This window comes from Erinaceus europaeus, chromosome 13 (assembly GCF_950295315.1).
Source record: "Erinaceus europaeus chromosome 13, mEriEur2.1, whole genome shotgun sequence".
In the NCBI taxonomy this organism is placed as follows: Eukaryota; Metazoa; Chordata; class Mammalia; order Eulipotyphla; family Erinaceidae; genus Erinaceus; species Erinaceus europaeus.
In genome coordinates, this window is record NC_080174.1 from 39,949,808 (window position 1) to 39,955,644 (window position 5,837).

Below are 5,837 nucleotides of genomic sequence, written 5' to 3' on the forward strand. Positions count from 1 at the left end.
CAGCAACACAGTCATAGTAGGGGACTTCAACACCCCACTCTCTCAACTTGACACATCATCCAGGAAGAAAATCAATAAATACATGAGGGACCTAAATGTGGGGATGGATAAAGTAGAGCTATTGGACATTTTCAGAGGCATTCATCCCAAAAAACTGGAATACACATTTTACTCAAATCTACATGGGTCATTTCAAGGATAGACTATATGTTAGGCCACAAAGACAGCATCAGCAAATTCAAGAGCATTGAAATCATCCCAAGCATCTTCTCAGACCACAGTGGAATGAAACTAACACTTAACAATCAACAAAAAATTAGTAATAGTCCCAGAATGTGGAAGCTCAACAGTACACTCCTTAACAACTACTGGGACAAAGAGGAAATCAAGGAAGAAATCAAAATGTTTCGAAAGTTCAGTGAAAATGAAGACACACGCTAGCAAAATATTTGGGACACAGTTAAGGCAGTACTGAGAGGGAAGTTCATAGCTATACAAGCACATAGTAGGAAACAGGAAAAAGCACAAATAAACAGCCTGATTGCACATCTTAGAGACTTAGGAAAAGAAGAACAAAAGAACTCTAAAGCAACCAGAAAGAAAGAAATCACTAAAGTTAGAGCAGAAATCAATAACATTGAAAATAAGAAAACCATACCAAAAAAATCAATGAAAGCAAATGTTGGTTCTTTGAAAGAGTGAACAAAATCAACAAACCTTTAGCCAGACTCACAAAACAAAAAAGGGAGAAGACCCAAATAAATCAGATCATAAATGAAAAAGGAAATATCAGATCAGACACTACAAAAATTCAGCATATCATGCAAGCCTTCTATGAACAACTATATGCCACCAAGCTAGAGAACCTGGGAATAGATGGAAAATTCCTGAAGATAGTGGAGTCAATATATAGCAAACCTGCAGATAACATCATACTCAATGGTGAAAAACTGGAAGCATTTCCCCTCAGATGAAGTACTAGACAGGGCTGCCCACTATCACCATTACTATTCAACATAGTGTTGGAAGTTCTTGCCATAGCAATCAGGCAGGAGCAAGGAATTAAAGGCATACAGATCAAAAGAGAAGAAGTCAGTTTTCTCTCCTCTCCTCTCCCGGATCAACTAGGAATACCAAAGGAGACCACCTAGGACTGAAACAAGACAGGACTAGAATGACTACAGGAACCCACCAAATCACCGGTGAGTGCAAACACGTGGCTGGTGACAGAGAGGAGCCTAGGGAAAGAAAGCCTGGTAACAGTCCTACGCTCTATCAGTTGAGACACCACCACCAGTCTGTCCCACCAACAAGGGGACAGCTGAAGGGAGGAGAGGACTCCCTGGAGACTCACCAAGTGCAACTCTGAGTCTCCATTGCTATTGCCCTCAAAATCTGGAGCAGTGGCAGGGAGGGACACCGGGGGACAGAGATCTAACCAGGAAATTCAGGAGAAGACCTATGCCTTGGTGGCATAGCTGTGGGGCTGTGAAAGTCTCTTTGCATAATCACTGGACTATCTCTACCACACCCTGCCTTATCTCTTGGTTAGAAGTCAGTGATTAAGTTAGAAGTCCTCAAGCTCAAAAAAAAAAAAAAAAAGAAGTAGAAACGCAAAGCAGAAATTGACTGAGTTTGGAGTATGGCACCAAAGTAAGAAAGCAGAAGTATACTAGAGTTTGCAGTGAGTACCTCCCTAATACTTCCTCTCCACTTTTCCAAGCTTTGGGTCCATGATTGCTCAACAATTTGTTTGGCTTTGTATGTTAACTCTCTTTTCAGTCACCAGGTTCCAGGTGTCATCAGGATGCCAGCCAGACTTCCCTGGATTGAAGACACCACCAATGTGTCCTGGAGCTCAGCTTCCCCAGAGACCCATCCTACTAGGGAAAGAAAGAGGCAGACTGGGAGTATGGACCGACCAGTCAACGCCCATGTTCAGCGAGGAAGCAATTACAGAAGCCAGACCTTCTACCTTCTGCAACCCACAATGACCCTGGGTCCATGCTCCCAGAGGGATAGAGAATGGGAAAGCTATCGGGGGAGGGGGTGGGATATGGAGATTGGGCGGTGGGAATTGTATGGAGTTGTACCCCTCCTACCCTATGGTTTTGTTAATTAATCCTTTATTTAATAAAAAAAAAAAGAAGAAGAAGAAGTCCTCAAGCTCCCATAGCCTACAGAGAAGAAAAAAAAAAAAAAGAGGCTTTTAAATCACTGAGTTGCAACTCAGGGATTAAAATACTATAGAAACAACTGTTAACTTCCACCACTGTGAACCCTTTAATTACCTTACTTAGACACAAGTCAATCCAGGAAATAGTGATCAGTAATTTGAAAAGTACTAAGAGAGGGAACTCATAACATAATATATAAAATGGGTAAACCAACAAGAAAAAATATTGGAGAAACTAACCAGGACAACAGTCCAGCTAAAATCCCCCCAAAGGGTGAAGCACAAAATAACGAGTTCAACATCCAAACATTAGCTAAGGAAATAATCACAGGAGTGAGTAAAGAGTTTGAAAGAATTATAATCAGAATTACAGGAACAACAAATGAGACTCTGGAAGAAAACACTAACTATCTCAAGGTTATTAGAGAGCGGAAAGCTGAAATAGCTGAGCTAAGAACACAACTAGCTGAACAAGCTAAAACAGGGAAACAAAATAGATGAACTCCAGAAAACAGTAGAGGGGAGAGAGAATTGAATAAATGAGGCTGAAGACAGAATTAGCAAGATCCAGGACAAATTAGAGACAACTAAAAAAGAAGTAAGAGATCTCAAAAAGAGATTAAGAGATGCTGAAAACAACAATAGAGACCTATGGGATGACTTCAAAAGAAACAATATACGAATTATTGGCTTACCAGAGGAAGAAAGAGTGGGAGAGGAAGAAAGCATTCTTCGGGCCATAATAGCTGAAAACTTCTCTAGTCTAGACAACATCAAAGACATAAAAGGTTCAAGAAGCCCAGAGGGTCCCAAACAGAATTAACCCAGACTTAAAGACACCCAGACACATCATATTTAGAATGGAAAGGAATAAGGATAAAGAAAGGATCCTCAAGGCTGCAAGAGAAAAACAAAGAGTCACCTACAGAGGAAAACCCATAAGATTAGCAGCAGACTTCTCCACACAAACACTACAGGCCAGAAGAGAATGGCAAGATATCTATCAAGTGCTCAATGAGAAAGGCTTTCAACTATATCCTGCTAGACTGTCATTCAGACTAGATGGAGGCATCAAAACCATCTCAGATAAGCAAAAGCTGAAGGAATCAGCTATCACCAAGCCTGCCCTGAAAGAAGTTGTGAAACGTCTTTTATAAACAGTCAGACCATCATAAATAGGCCATATATCAGAACACTCTAAAACTCTACAAGAATGGCGTTAAAATATCTTCAATCTTTGATATCAATAAATGTCAATGGCCTGAATTCACCTATTAAAAGGCACAGAGTAGGAAGATGGATCAGAAAACACAACGCAATAATATGCTGTCTACAGGAAACCCAACTAACTCAACAAGACAAACACAGACTTAAAGTGAAAGGATGGAAAACTATCATACAAGCCAATGGCCAACAAAAAAGGGCAGGAACAGCTATTCTCATATCTGACATGATAGACTTTAAAATAGATAAGATTTAAAAAGATAGGAATGGACACTACTTTATGCTCAGAGGATCAATCAATCAAGAGGACTTAACAATTCTTAACATCTATGCACCCAATGAGAAGCCATCTAAATACATCAAACGTCTACTGAAAGAGCTACAGCAATATATTAACAGCAACACAGTCACATTAGGGGACTTCAACAACCCACTCTCTCAACTTGATCATCCAGGCAGAAAATCAATAAAGACATAAGGGAGCTAAATTAAGGGATAGATAAACTAGAACTATTGGACATTTTCAGAGTCATTCATCCCAAGAAACTGGAATACACATTTTACTCAAATCCACATGAGTCATTCTCAAGGATAGACCATATGTTAGGCCACAAAGACAGCATCAGCAAATTCAAGAGCATTGACGTCATCCCAAGCATCTTCTCAGACCACAGTGGAATTAAACTAACACTTAACAATCAACAAAAGATTAGTAATAGTCCCAAAATGTGGAAGCTCAACAGTACACTTCTTAACAACCTCTGGGTCAAAGAGGAAATCAAGGAAGAAATCAAAATGTTTCAAGACTTCAATGAAAATGAAGACACAAGCTATCAAAATATTTGGCACACAGCAAAGGCAGTACTGAGAGGGAAGTTCGTAGCTATACAAGCACACATTAGAAAACAAGAAAAAGCACAAATAATCAGCCTGATTGCACATCTTAAAGACTTGAAGAAGAACAAAGGAACCCTAAAGCAACCAGAAGGACAGAAATCACCAAAGTTAGGGCAGAAATAAAGAACATTTAGAATTAAGAAAACCATACAAAAGATCAACGAAAGTAAATGTTGGTTCTTCGAAAGAGTGAACAAAATCAACAAATCTTTACCCAGACTTACAAAACAAAAAAGAGAGAAGACCCAAATAAATTGGATAGTAAATGAAAGAGGAGATATCAAAACAGACACCACAGAAATTCAACATATCATGCGAGGCTTCTATGAACAACTATATGCCACCAAGCTAGAGAACCAGGAAGAAATGGATGATTTCCTAGATACCTACCAACTTCCAAAACTAAGTAAAGAGGAAGTGGATAACATGAACAGGCCCATCACAGCTAATGAAATTGAAACAGTTATCAAAAACCTCCCCAAAAATAAAAGTCCTGGACCAGATGGTTTTACAAATAAATACTACAAAACCTTCAAAGAAGAACTAATACCTCTAATTTTAGAAGTCTTCCAGAAGATTAAAGACACTGGAATACTCCCTGCCAGCTTCTATGAAGCTAACATCACTCTCATACCAAAAGCACACAGGGACACAACCAAAAAAGAAAACTACAGACCAATATCTCAGATGACCATAGATGAGAAAATACTGAACAAAATTCTAGCCAACTGGATACAGCAGTATATTAAAAAGATTGTTCATCATGACCAAGTGGGCTTTATCCCAGGCATGCAAGGTTGGTTTAATATATGTAAATCAATCAATGTGATCCACCACATCAACAAAAGCAAGACCAAAAACCACATGGTCATATCAATTGATGCTGAGAAAGCCTTTGAAAAAATACAACATCCCTTTATGATCAAAACACTACAAAAAATGGGAATAGATGGAAAATTCCTGAAGATAATGGAGTCTATAGTTAACAAACCTATAGCCAACATAATGGTGAAAAACTGGAAGCATTTCCCCTCAGATCAGGTACTAGACAGGGCTGTCCACTATCACCATTACTATTCAACATAGTGTTGGAAGTTCTTGCCATAGCAATCAGGCAGGAGCAAGGAATTAAAGGCATACAGATTGGAAGAGAAGAAGTCAAACTCTCCCTATTTGCAGATGACATGATAGTATACACATAAAAACCAAAGGAATCCAGCAAGAAGCTTTTGGAAATCATCAGGCAATACAGTAAGGTGTCAGGCTACAAAATTAACATTCAAAAGTCAGTGGCATTCCTCTACGCAAACACTAAGCTAGATGAAATTGAAATCCAGAAATCAATTCCTTTTACTAAAGCAATAAAAACAATAAAATATCTAGGAGTAAACCTAACCAAAGAAGTGAAAGACTTGTATACTGAAAATTATGAGTCACTCCTCAAGGAAATTGAAAAAGACACAAAGAAGTGGAAAGATATTCCATGTTCATGGGTTGGAAGAATTAACATCATCAAAATGAATATACTACCCAGAGCCAT